Below are 21,295 nucleotides of genomic sequence, written 5' to 3' on the forward strand. Positions count from 1 at the left end.
CAAGGATTCAGCATCTATATTATCTTTAAGGAAAGCATGGGAAGACTTGATCACATAAGTACATGTGTTGGACAGAAGAATTTACTTATAGCAACACGACTCAATTCTTTGAACTCCCCCTAAGATATATGTAAAAAAGCATGTGATGATTTACCATGAAATATTCAGTTTTGTTGAAAACAACCTTCCTTGTGAAGGATTTACTACCTAATGTTTAGTTTCCTTCATCTTCTCTAATGACACATTTAAGTTTCTCTTTTTTGGTCAATTTTTTTTTTTCACTTGGAGCAATAATTATCACAATGTTAGGATCAGGTAAAAAGTCAGGTCTTTCTTTTGAAAGATGTTCATGAAAGCTTTGGGGGAGAAGAGTGTGTTTTAATGGTGTCTTCTCAGCCAGATGAAATTGTTGGCAGGTAAACATGCAGGTTCAGAGAAGCCACCTTCTACACACGTGTGGCAGGAAAAGAGGTGCTCCAGAGGGCTCTGTACCCCTGGAAGAAGTCTTTATGTTTTAAAGAGTCAGGCTCTAAGGGGGAGAATCAGATATTTTAAAATAGAAGAAAAAGAAGGAAAAAAAACTTTAAAGGATAAAAATGACTGAATTGCAGATATAAGTAGTGATGTAGTTGTCACTTAGTGCTCATGCATTATCTGAATATAATCCTATGTTGTATTTAATGATAATCATTAACCTTAGCCAAGCTGACATTCCATGGCAGACACTGTGTTTTTATAGGTACCGTTTTGTTTGTGTTTGTATACAGTGGTGTTGACATCCCCATTTTATAGGTGAAGAAACTGGGGCTTGCGAATGCAAGTTACAGCTAGGAGTGATAAATATGAGTGTTGAAGCCCATCTGTGTGCCTGCAAAGTCTCATCATTATTCCTGCCCCTGTGCCTTTCGTTGTAGTACACTTAGGAATGTGGACACAGCCTGACATACAGAAGAATTAACTATCTGTGTTTTCACTTCCAAGGAAAATGCATTTGAAACTGTCATAATTCCCAAGCACATGCCTTTACAACCACAGAACTAAAATATCAACTCAACAACTTAAGTATTCGTGTAGCCTAATTACCTTTTGGAAAAACTAAGATTTTTTTGTAACTTAAATTGCCCAGATCAAGAAAAAAAAATTTGTGTTGAATCAAATGATTTAAGAATATAAATATTCTCATCATTTGTTTTAGTTCACTGAAAATTGGCTTGCTTTGGGGCAAACCATGGAAAAACTGAATTAGCTAAACTTAAATTAGGATGCTTCTTACTCATTCCTTGGAATTAGATCAAAAACTTCAATATTGAAATAAGTCTTATGCTTCTAGCGACATGAATAATTTTATTCATTTATACTTCTTAATAATCCTAAGCTTTAAAGTATATATTTAGCTTGGAAATTCAGAATACAGATTCTGTGTGATCTAAGCAGTCTCACAATTGAAAATTCAAGAATATGTGAGAGAATTGATCAGAAGCAGAACACAGAAATACAAAAGGCTGTGAATAGCATAAAAATTTGACTATTTGCTTTGAATGGTGGAAACTTGATTGCATTATATTCAACTTTCTTCAGAGAAGTGGCAGGTTTTCTTTATTATCCCTTCCAAAGTCTCTCAGTGGGATAAAGAGGAGCAGAGAGATTTGACAGTAAAGACCAAAAGCTAAAGCTGTAAAGATTTTATCATTGAACTTTCTAAGTCTATGTCTACTCATTTTCTTTATATGAATGCCATTGTTCAAGCAGGTCACAACTATTTCCATTAAATTTAAAATACAAGACTTCTTTAAATTTCAATAAAATAAGGTCTGACAGCTCATTTGAAAACGTTCCATCATTCATTAATTATTGTGACTAGAAGGTGACATTGAAATTGGTAATATTCATAATAGGTAATGCATGTGACCAGCAGTTCAAAAATTTGCAAATGGGGATACATTTGACAGAAAATTCCTCATATTTCTATAAATACCTTCAAATGAGTAAGACATTCAAAAGAGAAAATATATCTCTTTATATTCTGAATATTTTATTCTAAATATTTTATATGCTGAATATTTTATTCTGAATCTTTTATATGAATATTTATTGATTTTAGGTCTCATTAAGTCTCATGGTCAAACACAAACGAAAAGGGAATATATCCTTTAGAAAAACAACTGGTTCTGGTTGGACAATAAGTAAATGAGGAGCAATTAGTCCTAACTTAAGAGAGCCTGAAATGTTAAAGTATAATCCATCTATAGTAGATTCATTACAACTCTCTGTATTTTCTTTTTTGGGGTGGGGTGAGTAGGGATTAAACTCAAGGTACTCGACCACTGAGCCACATACCCAGCCCTATTTTGTATTTTATTTAGAAACAGGCTCTCACTGAGTTGCTCAGCACCTCACTTTTGCTAAGGCTGGTTTTGAACTTGCAATCCTCCTGCCTCAGCCTCCTGAGTCACTGGGATCACAGGCATGCACTACTGTGCCCAGTTTATATTTTTTTAAACCTCTCTCATATCAGTTACCTTATACCTTCTTGTACCAACCAACCAACCTTGTGATATTTGAAATGGACATTTAGTACCATGCATAATTTAAAAATTCATGATTTAGTGTCTAGTCACATAAAATGTTATCCAGCCCAAATCAATGATTTCTCATTGTGTTCTGAGGACTGCCTACTGACTTACAAGTTCCCAACCATTTTCTTTTCCATTGCTACCAAGTCGTCTTTGGGAAACCAAGCTGGAATCAAGTCATTCTCCTGATCATAAAGGATAGAAATCTCCAAGGGTTACAGAAGGAGGTGGCATGACAGACAGAATTCCTTTTATCCCTTTTGCTATGAAGTGTGTTATTTTGATGTGAGAACTCAAAAAAGTAATACAATTCTTAAACTTCTTTTAACTCAAAACCCCTAAGTTCATATGCCTTTGCCAATATTATAATCTATAGTCAAGACCTTTTATGTGCATATGGGTGAACTAATTGGAATTGTTAGTCATCTAACTTACAGAAACTTTACCCATAGGCATGGGTTTAACCCAGCAAGAGCAAGAACATAAAGACATTTGCAAAAAAGGAACTGAGGGCAGAGTCATCCTAGATTTTACAATTTCACCAACTTTGAACATTGTTATACCCACATTGATTTCACCTGAAATGTTTTAAAGCAATTTTCCTATATTGATTCTCTAAGCGTACAGCTCTGTAGCACCGGCAACACACTTGACACACAGCCTGCTTGCCTCAGGCCCTAACCTCTGCTTTCAGCAGTCAGCATGTTTTATGAAGGGAGCCCCCTTGGTTGCTCAGTACCACAGTTGTCAGGGGGTAATCAAGACAGATTCTATTCACCTGAGGCCTGAGTACCAATCCTAACTGACAATTATTAGCTGCCCTCTCAACTAAATCAGAAATCTTCATTTCCTCATCCTTAGGATGAGTAGAAACAAATCACTGTATGTCCCAGGGTCCTTAAAAGTCTCAAATGGGACCATATATGACAACACATTCAGAACTATCAAACAACCAACACTTACCATTTCACATTCCATGAAGTTTAACTTTTTCAGGCTTTGATTCTTAATACATTTTACCTGGCTCCACCCACTCCACAAATCCTGTACCTTTTTCCTCTTTCTTCCCCCTCAGTCCTCCCTTAGGCCACACTAAGATTCTCCCTACTCCTGGAGACATGCAAACTCTAGCCAAATAAGGCAGCTTATGATGTCTTTGCACAGCAAATGTACATATCCCCTTGGCATCTCTAAAGAAACCCTACTTGTTCTTCCAAACTCAGCTGAAATACCATTCATTCTGTGAAACCTACCTCACTCCCCCAGGATGAATAATACCACCGTTACTATGAGTCATTTATTGGCAACTCTGAGCCATTTATTGCATTCTCTCCTATGTTGAAATTATTTATAAATGTATATTTCTCTCCCACTGAAGAGTTCCTTGAAAAAAACATTTTTTTCTTTTTTGAGTCCCTCTCCACATTGCCCAGCACACAGTAGATATGCTTCAAACAGTTCTGGAATACAACTGCATTATATTAACAATAAATGATCACTGACATACTCAATATTGCTTTTTCTTGGATTGTTTTCTTTGTTCCATGATCAAACAAACCCAAAATATTACATATGCCAGGAGATACAGATTAAAGGCAGTAATTTCCCACCAATTTGTTGAGGGGATTGTGTCATTTCTACATTGGTGAAGAACAATCATTAGAAATACATTTTTCTCTACAGAAGCCATCGGACAAAATATTCTTCCTACATTCTCTTGTCTCTTGCCTCAAATTTAAATACTTCTCTGTACTCACATTTAAATTCCATCCTGTCAAACCTGCTGAAAATCTGCTCTAACATGAAATATTTCTTTTGCATTTTAAAATAATATACTGAGGATGTCTTTTTTCACCACTTCTATTAAACATTGTCCTTGAAACTCTAGCCAGAGCAATTAGACAGACGAAAGAAATAAAGAGATACAAATAGGAAAAGAATAACTCAAACTATCACTATTTGCCAATGACATGATTCTACATTTAGAGAATCCAAAAAATTCCACCAAAAATTTCTAGAACTCATAAATGAATTCAGCAAAGTAGCAGGACATAAAATTAGCACTCAAAAATCTAATGCATTTCTATTCATAAACGATGAATCCTCTGAAAGAGAAATTATCCCATTCACAATAGCCTCAAAAAATATTTGGGAATATTTGGAAATCTAACAAAAGAGGTGAAAGACCTCTACAACAAAAACTACAGAACACTGAAGAAAGAAATTAAAGAAAAAGTTAGAGGATGGACAGATCGTCCATGTTCTTAGATAGGCAGAATAAATACTGTCAAAATGACCATACTACCAAAAACACTATACAAATTCAATGTGATTTCAATTAAAATCCCAATGACGTGCCTCAAAGAAATAGAGAAAGCAATCATGAAATTCACTTGGAAGAATAAGAGACCCAGAATAGCCAAAGCAATCCTTAGCAGGAGGAGCAAAGCAGGAGGTATTACAATACCAAACCTTAAACTATACTACAGAGCAATAGTAACAAAATTGGCATTGGTATTGGCACCAAAACAGAGAGGAAGACCAATGGTACAGAATAGAGGACACAGAGACAAACCCACATAAATATAGTTATCTCATACTAGACAAAGGTGCCAAAAACATACAATGGAGAAAAGATAGCCTCTTCAACAAAAGGTGCTGGGAAAACTGGAACTCCATATGCAGCAAAATGAAACTAAACCCTATTTCTCACCCTGCAAAAAACTCAACTCAGAATGGATCAAGGACCTAGGAATTAGACCAGAGATCCTGCACCAAATAGAAGAAAAAGTAGGTCCAAATCTTCATCATGTTGGCTTAGGCCCAGACTTCCTTAACATGACTCCCAAAGAGCAAGAAATAAAAGCAGGAATCAATAAATGGGATAGATTCAAACTAAAAAGCTTTTTCTCAGCAAAGGGAACAATCAACAATGTGAAGAGAGAACCTACAGAGTGGGAGAAAATCTTTGCCACGCATACTTCAGATAGAGCACTAATCTCCAGAATTTATAAAGAACTCAAAACTTTACACTAAGAATACAAATAAACCAATCAACAAATGAGCTAAGGAACTGAGCAGACACTTCACAGAAGAAGATCTACAAGCAATCAATGGATATATGGAAAAAAGTTCAACATCCATAGTAATGAGAGAAATGTAAATAAAAACTACCCTTAGATTTCATCTCACCCAAATTAGAATGGCTATCATCAAGAATACAAGAAACAATAGGTATTGGTGAGGATGTTGGGGAAAAGGATACATTCAAATATTGCTGGTGGGGTTACAAATTGATGCACTCTGGAAAACAGTATGGAGATTCCTCAGAAAACTTGTAATGAAACCACCATTTAACCCAGCTATCCCACTCCTTGGCCTATACCCAAAGAACTTAAAATCAGCATACTACAGTGGATGCAGCCACATCAATATAGCTCAATTCAAAACAGCTAGATTATGGAACAAACCTAGATGTCCTTCGATAGATGAATGGATAAAGAAACTGTGGTTTATATACACAAAGGAATATTATTCAGCCACAAAGAAGAATAAAATTATGGCATTTGCAGGTAAATGGATGGAGTTGGATAATATCATGCTAAGTGAAATAAGCCAATCCACAAAATCCAAAGGTCAAATGATTTCTCTGATAAGTGGATGATGTTAAATAACGGGGGTGGGAGGAGTGGGTAAGGCAAGAATGGAGGAAAGATGGATTGTGCAGAGGAAAATCAAGGATGGGGAGGAGAGGGAAAGATAATAGAATGAGACCAGCATCATTACCCTAAGTACATGCATGATTATACAAACAGTGTGACTATACTTCATGTACAACCAGAGAAATGAAAAATTTTACCCCATTTGTGTACAATGAATCAAAAAATAATAAAATAAAATCATATACTGAAAATCTTAACATTAGCACAGCAGTTTGCAATAAATGGCCATAAATTCTTCCCACCCACTTCAGTGTGAACACCTCTTTGCTGTATGACTTTGCAGACTTCCCATCTGGAGATGGTGTCTATTTCTTCATGCTTTGAAAATCTTGGCTCATCTGTGTGATATTCTTTGACCAATGGGACATTAACAAATGTGATACAAACTGCTTTCACTTCCTAGAACTTCTTTAACAAATTACTGAAAACTTGGTGACATAAAACAACAGAAATGTATTCTCTCACAGTTCTGGAAGCTTAAAAGTCTGAAATTCATGTGTCCACAGGACCATGTTTCCTGGTAGAAGACAATCCATTCCTCTCCTCTTCCAGTTCCTGATGGCTGTTGGAATTCCTTGGCTTGTGGGTACAAGATTCAAATCTCTTACTCTATTTTCACATGGTTTCTGTGTGTCTGCTCCTCTTCTGTTATCAATTTACTTTCTGACTTTCTCTTGAAAGAATATATGTCATGAAATTTAGGACCTCTCTCTATAATTCAGGATGGTCTCATGTTAAATCCTTGACTTAATTGCATCTACCAAGACCCTTTGTCCAGATATGGCCAAATTCATGGTTGTAGGAATTAGGACAGGGATACATCTTTTGAAGGGCATTCAACCTACTACAAAAGCAAAAGCTTGGAAATAACTTGGCCTTCAGAGTAGTTGCCTTGCAATTCTTGGGATCCCTGACACTGAATTTCCTGTCGGATGATGAAAGACACATGGCCAAGACGTCCTTATGACCCTGAAACCCAGCCAATAGCCAGGCTTGTGAGTGAAGCCAGGTTAGATCATCCAGCCCCAGTTGGACCACCAACTCCCTGCAGAAACCAGCAGAGTCTGCCCAGCCAACCCACAGAATCATGAAAAGTAACTGTTTGTTTGCTCAGTCAAGTTTGGGGGTGGCTTGTTGTGCCAAAGCTAACTGATTCAATATGCTTTTTTGTTTGCTTGTTGTTGTTTAATTTTTGCCTTCTTTTCTTTTTTAAATGGAGTCTACAATTCTTTCTTCTATGAACCTCTCATATGGAGAATGTGATCCAAGAACCTCATTTTTAAACACTATTGTTATTTTCATTGCTGAGAATGCAGTCTATTGCCTGCTGCTTCTGTTTTGAGTTCTTCATTAGGATTGCAGCCAATTTCACTTTGGCTTCTATTCTAAACACTGAATAAATTTAACCCTTGTCAGGATAGGCATTTTTCCAAGCATTTTCTCTTCACCTTCCTGTCTGAATATTTCACAGTCAACTACTCTTCTACTCCAAGAGATTGAACTTGTGGCTGGAGGCACCACCTCTCTGAGAATACCCTTTGAACCCACGGTGACTGAGAAGCAGACACTTCTGTCTCATGTTTTTACAGTAATGGGAATGTGGAAATGTGAGAACCATATTGTCACATTAAGATGGGCAAGCAAGGAGAGTTGTTCTTCTCTTATTTGGGAAGTGATAGGAAACTTTGGTTGGAAACTGGAGGGTGGAGGGTTGGGGAGAAGAGAGGCAGGGAGATAACTTAAATGGTGAAAGCAACACCAAACCCTGAAGGGGAGACTTTTCTGTGTAGGATTCACAGTAAGGGGTGGAGCAAACAAGTCCTGAAAGAGGCAAATGAAGAAGAGCCCACCCTAATTGGTCAGCTGCTCTAAGATCAGGAACCCATCTGTTATGGTTTGGATGTCCCCCAAGAACTCATGTGTGAGACAACGTAAGAAAGTTTAGAGGTGAAATGATAACATTATGAAAGCCTTGACCTCGTCCATGTGTTAACCTGCTGATAGGGATTAATTAGACGGTTACTGCAGCAGGTAGGGTGTGGCTGGAGGAGATGGGTCTATGGGATATATATTGTGTCCCCGATGAGCTGAGCTTAGGCTTTCTCTGCTTCCTGACCATCATGTCCTGAGCTCCTCTCCTCCTCCTCCACACCCTTCTGCCATGGTGTTGTCTCACCTTGGGTTCAGAGCAATGGAGTTGGCTGTCCATGGACTGAAACCTCTGAACCTGGAGCTAAATAAACTTTTCCCCTTCAAAAATTTTTCTTGTCAGATCTTTTGTTCACGGCAAAGAAATAGCTGACTGAAACACGGTCTACCTCCCACTTCCTCATTTCCCCTTTCTCTTGCCACTTCTCCTGACTAGTCATTCTCCATCTGGTTTCTCTTAGTAAATGCCACTGGAGTTCAAATGATGTTTGAAGAGTCGTCCCTGAGTCCTCTCTGTCTACCACTCTCTTGGCCTGTCACCAATTATCCTTTCCACCTCTGAGATGTAGCCACAACTCTCCTGAAGGCCTTCATCTCCCAACCTAGTGCACACCCCCATCCTTAGCACTGGGGGCCCCAAGATGGTCTCATGTAGCTTCTCCCACTCATAATTCCACCACGCAGCAGAGTGGGCTCAAAAAGCTGATTCGATTATGTCACTCTGTTGTTTACTATCTTTGTCCATACAGGAAAAAAAATCCATATTCTTTAGGCCCTATCCAATTTGGTGCTTGCCTTTCTCTCTGGTGTCCTCTCCCCTTAGTTCCATGTAATACAGTGCTCTGGTGTTCTGTGAATATGCAATTCTTCCCACCTCTAGGCTCTGGAAGTGTCCTTTGCTGGGAATGTTTAACCACCAGCTCTTCGGATGGCACACAGTCTCATTGGCGAATTAAAGCTGGAATTAGGGAGCTCTTCCTACCTCTCATAAAGTGAGCAATGGAATTACCTTATACTCATCCTCTTGTTCATTTTTAGTTATATAAGAATATCTAATTATTTGTATTTGTTTATATATGTATCATTCTTACCTGTTTTTCATCTATCATTCTACATAAGAATAAACTCCACAAAGGTGGGGACTTTGTATCATTTATACAATTCCATTGGGGATTAATAATATCTATGTATGGGAAGCCCCAGGAATTATCTTAGAAGGAATAAAAAAGATCATGTAACCTATAGGAAATCTATTCCTATTTTACAGACATGGAAGGTGTCCCAAGAGGTTAGAAAACTTGTCTATGGTCATACAGTTGTTACAAGGACTTCCCTATTTGCACATATATCCCTGGGTTTCTAGAGATTGTACCTCGAGATTTTTCTTTTCTATTCTGCATGTCCAATTCTACAGATCTCCCACAAGAGATTCATTTTTCTCTCCAGTAGAGAAAAATGCAGTCAGATATTTGCTTATTATTCTGGCTGAAAGGAATCATCATTGTCCTATTCATATTTAAAATCACACTTCTTTTTGCTTTAACAGTGACTCCTTGAAAGAATGAAAATGAAATAAATTTCCTTAGCATAATGTTTTTCTTCTGTGACTTCTGAGTTTAGATAATGATTTGGTTCTGTGACTTGAATACTGACTCTGCATGTAGACAGTCTGCACAATCAAGCACCTGGAAAAATGATCTCACCTTTCAAATATATCTGGAAAAAAATCCTAGCAGAAATTGTTCTACTAGAAATTTCTACCAATGCAAAAAGCACCAGTTTGGAAGAGTACTTATTAAAAAAAAAACGAAGGAAGCTGTGATGTCTAGAGCGATTAACTTGTAGAAGAGAGACACCAGGCTGGTAGAGCTGACAGAGCAATAGCCACACTGTATATGGATACCTAGAATTTCATCTCCGGTTTACAGTCATTTTCTCCATATTTTAAAGATGTGTTTCAAAGAGTTTGTGTGAACTGGCTGCACAAACTTGGGGGTACAGAGTGAGAGGACAGCTGTATGACAAAGGAGAGTGATGTCTACAGAAATGCTCCCTATCAGTCAATGAGGAAGTTGGAGGATAACTGCCTTGCAGGCAGATGCCGCATAGAGATATGACTAACAAAAGCAGTGAAGTATGCCTTTCTATTGCAGTAGGCAGGGGATGTCGTACTTTGCATGTGTGCAGAATCCTAAAAAAGAATCTGCCTTGGTAGCACTCAGAGAAATGAAAGATATATTTTAATCTCCATATCAAAATATTGGGTCATTTACATAATCTGAAAGAATTCAGGTTAACAGCAGATCTGAGGTTCAAATTAAAATCAAACAAAAGTACAACAAATGACACGAATAAAAGCAACACATTTTTAGATGTTGAGTTCAAAATGCCAATTCTAGAGATTTATAGTGAATAAAAAAAAAATCTAGTGTATTTCAAAATCTTCTTAAATGGAAAAAAAAAAAAAAAAAGTCTAAGGATTTACAAATGCTGAAAACTCTCCAGATAATTTTGTGGTGTAGGCAACTTAAATGTACTGAAGATTATTGTCCTTCGGAATCTCTATTTATCAGTATACCTTCCTAACACAATTATGGATTGTCAAATGACTTTTAAAAATAAATATATAAAATCCAATGAAAGAAGGTCAAAGCTTTGCTGACTAAGCATTTGTACCTTCGGTTTCCCCCCTAATAGCTCAGGCTATTAGTGCAATGTCAAACAAGACCACTTGATGGCAGCAATGCAGTAAATTTTTTTGCTCCATAAAGATGTGGGTTTCCTTGGTGACAAAAAATTGCCATTTCTTCCAAATTTGAAGCCACATTTTAATATATGGGAAGGAAAAGGTTGTATTTCATTTTAAACTTACAATGCATAAATCACATAAGACAAATGCAAGTCAAATATTCTCCTGAAGGGAGCAAATGTCTGTCTTCCTTTAGCAAACAAATCAGTTTTTACCTAGTTGGCACATTTGGGGACATCTTATATTTAGAATTTGTCACAGTCTTTGAGACAGCGCTCAAGGAACAAAGTAAATTGTTAATAGAAATGTTAAAATGAAAAATGCGTGATAAGTTTCAAAATGTATCAGCAAAAGATTGTTTTGTTGTTATACCCTAAGATAAAATATAAATATCATATAAATAAAATATAATATAAATATCCCCACTGGGTACATTTTCTGTAATAAATTTACATATTAAACTAATTGATTTTTGAGACATTCACTGTCACTGTTTTCACTTTAATATTTTGTTCTCACATCTCCGTTGTAAAGAAATTATTTTTATTGCTAATTATTATTTGAATAATATCCTGAGTGGAATCTCTGTTCCAAGCCTTCTCTGCCCCTGTGCCTGCTGAGTAGTGGACAGTGTGCCAGGCAGTAAAGGTTTATCTCCTATTTAAATAAACAATAAACATAATCTCTTCTTTCAGGGATTTCAAACATATTTAGGCAAGTACATTTTTCTTCTTAGTTGTTGTTCTCTTGCTTCTTTGCTGACTTTATCTAATTTTTACCTCCCAATATGTTTTCCTGTCAGCAGATGATATTTAACATTATCACAAGGATGGAAAGCTAAGGTAAGCCTTATTGTCAAAGTCCAGGGATCAAGATTTATAAATTCAGTAACTCTCTAGTTACCTGCACAGAAATGGAAAAATTCAGAAAGCTTGCTGAGTTTGGCCTTAATTCTGGGCTCCTTACCCAAAGATCCATCTTAACAATTCTTTCACGTGGAGGGTTGTGAAGAAGGGATTACAGCTCTCTCTGACATCTTTCTGACTGAGTCATTCCATTTATTAAGGAAATAATAACTGGGAGAGTAGGGAGGGAGGTGGGGGGAGAGGTGATCAATGGGTACTAAGTTTTAGTTAGATAGGGGCAAGAAGATCTAGTGTGCTATTGCCCAATAGAGTGATTACAGATAATGATAATGCACCGCACATTTCATAAATGAGTGCTTTCATCAGAAAGAAATAACAAATGTTTTGAGGAGATAAATAGATTTAACCTGCCTCGAATGTTATACAATACATACAGGTATCAGAATATCTCATGTTACCCCATAAATACATGTAATTTTTATGCTTTTGTGTAGCATTTAATTTTTAAAGTAAAATGAAATAGGTATAAAAAATAATAAGAAACTCAAAACTGAAGATAATGTTCTCTATAGACTCTTAAAAGGCTTTGAAACACTGTTTATGTTAGTGCTATTTTCCCATGCTCATTTTTTTGCTCTAAATATCTGTATATTTTATAAACTTGTGATCAATAAGGTATTTCAGAATTCAGAGTGACATTCCTGCATTGGGCAGAAAGAGGAAGAGCCTACATAGACTATTGTTGGGGAGCATCTGCGAAGACCACAGCCACTGGCTCCCAGCCTCCAATTGACCAGCAGCACTTGCCCTTTCCAAGTCCCTATGTGGGTCCCTCCCTCATCCTGCAAACACTTGCCTAGGGGAATCCAGGGAGACATGGCTTTGAAGAGCACAGGTGGAAGGAGCAGCTCAGGAGGAGGCAAAGACACACCTGGCCATCCAAAACACCATGAGGAACCAGCCCCCTTTTCCACCTTCCCATCACCTGGGAGGAATTCACTTCCCTCCCCTGGTTTTACATTGAAATCCCTATTAGTTCATCTCTGGTTTTCAGATAAATCATGAACACTTATCAAATGATTTTCTAGTTTTAGGAGAAATAATAATTTGATAATAATGAGCAATTTCATAAATTTATTCATTAGGCTTGTGATTTACCTTTACATTGTCGCTGTAATGCATCATACAAATATGTGTGTCTACATATGTCTATATATGTCTACTCATCTGCTCTGGCTTCATTATGGTTTGTACCCTCTGAAACACATGCTGAAGTTTAATACCCATTGTGAGGTATTGTGTGGATAGAAACTGAATTCTGCTGTGGTATTTTAGAGAGGATACTTTGGGGAAGTAATTAGGATTAGGTAAGGCCATCAGGGTGGTGCCCCCATGACTGAATACTGATGTCTTTATAAGAAGAGTGAGAGAGACCAGGACACACTCCACTCACGGTCCCTATCTTTTACCACATGATGCCCTGTGCTACCGCAGGACTCTGCCACCAAGAAAGCTGTCAACAGTTGTGGGTCCTTGACCTTGGACCAAAACAGTAAGCCAAAATAAATGACCTTCTTCATAACTTACCCAATCTGTTATATTTTGTTATTAGCAGTAGAAAACAGACTAAGAATATGTAAGCAATTATTTTTGCATATCTTTCAGATCATTGCATTAGTTCAAAAGAAATAATATGTTTAACCTAGCCGAGTGGTACATATAAATTCATCCTACTATTTCCTGTTGTAGACTCTTCTCTTAAATCATATCTTTCAAACTGACAGTTTTTAATGCCACTGTTAATAAGGCATCATGAATTGAAATGATGACAATGGACAACCTTTCATTGATAAATATTTTTAGAGCACCACCTCGCATTCTGAGGGTCTCAGAACATAGACATGTGGCTGCTGTACTGATGTTTAGGGTCATGTACTAAAATTATCATTTTTGACTAAAGAGCCATGACCATGATTAACGAACAATTTTCCTCTCATGTAGGATAATGATTCAACTTCTGTCTTGAGAATTAACGAATATACAAAATTACCTGACAAGTCTCTTATGGAAGAAAGTTGGAAGTAAGTGAATCAAATAAATGAGTAGATTTAAAAAAGAGAGAGAGAGAAAATTTCCATCAACAGCATCAAATTCAAAATAATTTGAAATCATGTGTGGTTGTAAACAATCATTCTTTTTCTAGAGTAAATACATATTTGAAATAATATTTCATACCAGTGTAGGCTGATTTAGATAAATGTTATTTTGCTCTTCTCATTTAAGATTTTCCTCTAAGTTGGCTTCTGTCCCATTCTTATTTATTTAATTATATGCTGGTAAACTATAATGTCTATTTATAGAAAATCAGACTTCAAAATGAACTTCCTGATGAAATTTTTTAATTTAATCCAAACAAGAGTAGGTTAAGTAATGCATCAACTCTTTTTGCAAACTCCTGGGAGCAAACTTTTATTCATTCTTTCTATAGCTGACATAAATCTCCCAGGCCTATCGAAGGGCCAGATGCTCAGTGGAAAAGTCTTTTACAAGGTCTGTTCCACAGTCTGCAGTTTTAGACATAAAATGAAGTTCAGGAGAACACTTCTTAAGGTTGAAAAACTGTACTGTAACTTTATACCTGCTTCCAAAGACATTACTCATTTCTACCCTGGGAATATATGAGCTATCTCACCCAGCATTATCAAAGGCACTGTATAAATATTGACAATGCATGAAGCTAACTTCATCCCTGCAACTGTGTAACATATCCAAATTGAATAAGAGATAAGAGATATATACAACTTTTAAAAAGGAACATATAAATAACAACATTCCCCTCTTTGCCCAGGTTCTGCTGGTCTCTGGGTACATTCTCTCATTGCTTTGATGCAAGAGGGAACTGTAGGCACTGGAAATGGAAGAATGGTCCCCACAAAGAGGACAGCTGGGGATTTAGAGTCACAGTGTGGGCAAGAGCTTGCTTTAACTTGGGTTTCCATCGAATGTGATTCTCACAGATAATGACTTGAGAAATATCTACATCTCTTGGGTTTTAGTCTTTCAATCAAAGTGGCCCCATCCAGAAATGCAAATTATGACATCTGTCTATTGCACTCACTGGAAAGCAAGTTATAATTCATTCATCATTGATCTGTGTCATTTATATGTCATTACCAAGTAGAGTGGTTGGCTTACAGCAGTTAAGGATAAAGTAGACTCATGCAATTTCTTCACACAATTACATTTTTAAAATGACCTTTGATTGAATTCAACTAAAAGACATTTATCTAGAGATGATTTTATTCCAAGAATCATCTTCATGTAAATTTATATCTGGTATCAAACACTGAATATCAATAAACATAACATCTTCAAAGATGGAATGGCTGGTCAAACAATGGCTTCATTTATTTCTCAACTAGACTAAATAAAGCTTTTGGCAAGTTTTCCGGCCCAAAGTCACAAATCACTTCAGCAATATGGTCTCAAAAGAGTCAGCTATGGTCACAGGTATAAAAAAAATCTTCAGACCTCTTAAAAAAGATATTAGTATTTACTCTCTGTTGGGGAGCTTCTTATTTTGTGTGATTTACAATGAATAAAAGGATGCATTTTTGCAGTTAATCTATTTGATCCCTATATAAAGACTAACATGGACTCATTTGATTAAAAGTTATAGTTAGAATCATTGTGACTGGATTCTACTCCTGAATTCATGGATATAACTAACATGTTTTGGAATTAAATTGAGCTTTGGAGACAAGATATTTTTGAATAAAATATTGCTTAAAAATGGATTTACTATATTCACCAAGAAAATAATATTTCCCTGACAACAGCAAATATGGGTGTTTTTCTAATTCAGATCAAAAGATATAGTAATCAAATATTGCATTTGCTATAAGTTTTCTTTCTGCTTTTGCATCCCTCCTCCTCCTTTAAGCTTGAACATCCTTGGGAAACATCTAAAACTTTAATTTCAAATATTTTCATATTAAGAGGATTTTTAAAAAATTCAGTTTACATAAGATTTATTATTTCTAAGAGTTGCATTTCTTGATATTTTCAGCTCTCTCCAAAGCTTTAGCAGATAAAGTATCTCAGCAGCAGACCTAATTGGGAATAAATGAGCTCATAGTTATATCTGTGATTACTTTCATACCTCCTTTAGCTGCCAGAATGTTCTATAAATGGCCACTGATAACCAGTTTAGTGGGCTTGCATCACTGAACAGTGCATAAATCACTACTGATTTAACTAAGTAATTTTGCCTCTGAATTCAGGACTCAGTATGTACACACATGCACACAAATTATGCTTCATGGAGTTTAGGAACAGAGTTTAATAACATGCTATTAGGACATGGTTAGTCTTTAAAGTGCATTTTGGTTTTGTCTTAGCATTGAGAAGTTTACGTATATATATTTTTAACATCTAACAACACCAGAAGGAAGTAGTATTTTGGAGAATGGTTAAGTAACTTAACAAATAAGAATGATCTTATTGTTTTAACAGAAGTTCTTCATTTGAAGGGTAAGAAAATATCCTCTGATTTTCTGAAACCTCTCTGTATCCTCAAGCTTAACTTTAATACAAAAGGAAACAATTGCTGTCTTGCACATAAACCCAGGAATCTGTGCTACTGCCCCTCTGAGAGCAGATAACAGTATTGTCCAGAATAATCAGGCAAGATCTTGAAAAGATAAAACCCAAGGACAGGATGAAAATGACAAAGAACTGCGTGCTTTCCTGTGCTGCAATGGCAGCTTGCATCTGTCCTGCAGACACCACAAAAAGCAGGAATCAGAAACAAAACAGGGAATAATGCATGAAAATATGAAGAAAACCAAATCACGATGAGCTTTCTCTCACAATTTATCTTCAGGGTTTTCATAAATAATACTACCACAAAAAGCTTATAATTTATAATTTCTATCAGTCACTTTTACTGGGGTAGGTGAAAAAGCACTTTCATGAGAGAGAGAGAGAGAGAGAAAGAGAGAATGAATATGAATAATCGTTACAATATTACTCAGAATACCTGAGAGCATCAATTTCTTATCAAGATGGTGAGGCTGCATAGGCTTGATAAGAAAAAAATTTCTTATCAAGATGGTGAGACTGAGGCATGGATTTGATAACAACAAGACAATAATAATCTTTGTGAAGGGGACTCTGGAAGCAGTTTTGCACTGGTCTGGCCTGTAGTGACCTGGAGAAGAAGGACTGGAGTTGCTGGTGGCTACCTGAGAAAATAAGCTGGAAGAAAGTATTCCAGTCCCCAGAGTTCTCCAGGACAGTCACCACTGCAGACTGTTCCTTCCTTGTTAAGGATGTTGACCCAGGCCCAGGATTCAGGTTGCTGAATTTCTTGGGGCTGAGGTCTTTCTTGCTCAGGTAAAGAGTTGTTGAGATGTGTTGGATGACCGGTTACATTTGGCATCTACTTCTCCACCCTGGGCTTGATGGATTTCAATGGAGGGCCATGCTTCCTCCCAGGGCATTTCTTCTGAAGAGGTCAGGGAGTGGAATTCCAACCAGGGAAGTTTCCTTGGATTCACCTGCAAGGTCTGGCCTTCCCCAAATACTGTATTGACTGGAATAAATAGTATCTGCAAGACAACTTAAGTTCAAAGGACAAAATAGAGAATACATGAAAAGTACTGCTACCTCAAAAAAAGGCAGAAAACTAAATAATACCTATCATGTTACTTAAATGGATGGACTAGGAATTTAAGATAAGTATGATTAATCTACACAGGGAAATAATAGAAGATATTAGCAAAATGAAATATGAAAAATAAGTACAGAGAAAATGCAGTAAGAGATTAATAGGTGTAAATAAAAATACATGCCAATCTTAAAGGGCATCAGCATATGAGTTATACATATAATATTAAATATATTTTTAAAAAGCAATAGATGAGATGGATAGCAGGAAAGAGAGTATAAGGATTTCATGATTCAGATGATAAGATCAAAGAACTGTCCCAGAAGATAAAAACACTTGCAGAGAGCAGATAGAAAATATATAAGAAAAGTCAAATTATAAAAGAGAATAGAAGTGGATAGACCAAATTCTGAACAACAGAAGGAAGAAAAAACAGTGAACAAAAATATTTCAAGAATTAATGAAAATGAATTTTCCAAAAGTAAAGATTAACGATTTCAGGCACAAATTAAAAACACTCAGATAAGAAACAAATACAGGAGGGTAATGCAAACAGGAGAAATGAGGGTGATAAATTCCTTGATAAAGTTTTTTTTGTTTGCTATTGAAGGGGAAAAGGACAAACGAAAATGGGGGGCGGTGATGAAGATGTCAAATAGAAATAAAAATTTATTTTGTGATAAAGGGACTTACAAGAGACCAAAATTCAGAATCTTTAGGAGACAGAGATGAGGGAAAGATAAAGATTTTGAAAAGCTTAAGATATCAGTAAGAGAAAGGAAACACAAGTGGATGTTTTGGCAGGGCATGGCTGCCCATACCTGTAATCCCAGGGACTTTGGAGGCTGAAGCAGGAGGATCACAAGTCCCAGGTCAACCCTGGCAACTTAGTGAGATCCTGTCTCAAACTGAAAATACAAAAAGGACTGCAGGGGCGGTGTAGTTCAGTCATAAAGTATGCCTGGATTCCATCCCCAGGACCTCCCTCCCAAAATGTGAGTTTTGAACTGATGGTGATCACCATATATTATAGATATATAACATTTAAACTTAGAAAGTATTTGAACTTTACAGTGAAAAACAGGAAAAAATAGTTTAAAAGAAACAAAAAGAAAGCACATTAAATAAAAGGGTCACAGAGAAGCAGTAAGTCCTAACAATTGTCCATGCCCTTCTAATGTTGGGACATCCATCTTCTCCCATCCTCTGATATTTGAGCTCCTCACGTCTTTGGAATCAGACTGAATTACACTACCAATTTTCCTATTCCCCAGCTTACAGATCATGGAACTTTCTCCTCCATGACTGAATTAGTGAATGCCCAAAATAAATCTCCGTATGCAAAATAGGATTTCTTATGTATAAAATTGTACACATATTATGTATTATTATATATGTAACAAAATATGTTGGTTCTGTTTCTCTGGAAAACTGTGATTAATACAACATTCTTAAGTGTTTATGAGGAAGGAGATAAATGTTTACAACCTAGTTATCCTAATCTTGAAAATTACAAAGTAAATAAGAGAAACTTCTCCTGCCAGGCATTAAGACATACCTACACCACCAAGATAATATAAGCAGGTGGATCAAGTGAGACAAAATAGCAGCTCCTCGAACGTGTAGGAACTTACACAATAAGCAAGACATTAGATTCATGGGAGAAGGTGAGTTTTTAGTTGGGAGAATTGGTCAGGATATATTGAAAGAAAAATGGATAAAAGATGAACTTTTTTGTATTTTCAGGAAAAATTATAAAGATGATGGAGAAGCATGTCACTGTGATCTAGACATAAGAAAGTATTTCTAAAACTATATCCTGAAGCACAAGCCATGAAAAAAAATTAATTTGATGGATCAACAACAGACATTGTGGATAAAGTTGGCAAGATCCATGACAAATTGAGCGACTTACAAAAGTATGATGGAACCTCTCATCTGTCAGACTGGCAAAATGAGGACTAGAAAGGGCCAAGTGTTGATCATGCTTTAGGGATATGGAAGCTAATAATGGGATAGAACTGATGTAGGCAATCTGCAAGGCAAGCTGACATCATTTAAATCTATCCAAATGAACCCACAGCCTATCATCCAGTAATTCACTGCTGAGTATGCGTTTGTAAGAAAATCTATGCAGTTTCATAATAAGTCATATACAATGACTTCTATGTTTGAAACATTATTTAGTTTAACCCCAAATTGGAACAGTTTATCTGTTACCAGAAGAGTAGGTAGACATGCTGAAGTACTGTGAATCAGTGAAAAGATAGCTCTGAAGATGTACAAAGAGCAACATGCATGGTCACTTCTTTAAAATATGTAGCGCTGCATACAAAACTGCTAGAAAAAAGATTTCTAACACAATATGATTTATATAAATTAAAAATATACACACAAAATAAAATGCATATAAGATTATAAACAAAAGCATACACAATAAACCCTTATGGGGCCCTTCTGAAGGTGAGAATAAGTGCAAAATGCAGATGAAAGAGATTAAAGAAACAAAAAAAGAGAAGTCTTGTATAGAGTTATATAGGGATTTTGCTCAATGCTCAAATATTTGTTGAATGTATGAATAATATGACATGATTTTAGGAACATAAATCTCATTTCTCTGGGCCTGCTTTCCAACTATTACGTTGACCTTGTGAAGTCACGACATTTTATAGGTTAAAAAATGATCTAATATCTAGTTTCCTATCATTTATCCTAATAACAAGGAAAAATGGAAATAATGATACATAGGTAAATATGAACAGCTACTGTAAAAACTTGCAGGAGATGACATGAAAGAACTCAAATTAGATTCTGCATTAACTGAAAGTCACAGTTGTTGATATAATTGAGAGAGGATAATTGTTTTTAAGACAAAGAAAAAAACTTTAAGAACATAAGTCAATACTCTTTCCTTACATGTCAGCTCTTTATTTTATTAATCTATATAACATCTACATCTATTACCATACTGATGTGGTTTTGATAATATTTAAGAAGCCCAATTACAATTTTCATCATTGGAATACTTTTCAGAATTAAATATGCAATTTTATGTAAGATAAATTATTCTCGTTTGTTTGTTTTTGGTACTGGAGATTGAACCCAGGAGTAGTTTACCACTGAATCACATCCCCAGCTCATTTTTATTTTTTATTTTGAAGCAGGGTCTAACTAAGTTGCTGAGGGGTCTTGCTAAGTTACTGAGGCTGGCTTTGAACTTGCAATCCTATCTGAGCCTCCTGAGTCACTGGGATAACAGGTGTGTGCCACCACACCTGGCTGTAAGATAAATCATGAAAAAGAAATCAAATTCAGTCATTTTTAAAAATATGCTGAACAACTATTTCTGTATAATCAAAAATTCCTTAAATTTTATCAAATATGTTTTCACAAGACCTTATTCATAACTAAGTTAACCTGAGCTATTGGAGTTATTATTAGTTCTTCCCTGAAAACTTTCTCATTATCTCTTATAGCATGTCTTGCTATATTTGGCACACCAGAAAGCTGTATTTTTCACTCAGCAAATATTCCATATTGACTGATGTAATGAAATAGGCATCATGCTTTGGATGAAGCAAAAAACATAAGGGCAAAATTTATATTTTCATTTGTTGCATTGATTATATTTTTCTTGAATAAGTAGAAAGAAAAACAGAGTACAGCCAAAACCGCTCTGTAATAGGTCAAAGAATTAAACTAAAATAAGAAAAAAAAAAAAGATGTAGCCTTTGTGATCCCTAGTGAATTAAGCTATTTCCAGTTCATTTTTGAACCAGCTCCTA

At 36.1% G+C, this 21,295-nt stretch overlaps 1 protein-coding gene across 3 annotated transcripts in view; it reads right to left on the reverse strand.

The window, feature by feature from the left end:
- Cped1 (cadherin like and PC-esterase domain containing 1) overlaps positions 1-21,295 on the reverse strand; it is a 265,317-nt gene that overhangs the window by 141,948 nt on the left and 102,074 nt on the right. The window lies entirely within an intron of this gene.

This window comes from Sciurus carolinensis, chromosome 8, assembly GCF_902686445.1.
Source record: "Sciurus carolinensis chromosome 8, mSciCar1.2, whole genome shotgun sequence".
Lineage (NCBI taxonomy): Eukaryota > Metazoa > Chordata > Mammalia > Rodentia > Sciuridae > Sciurus > Sciurus carolinensis.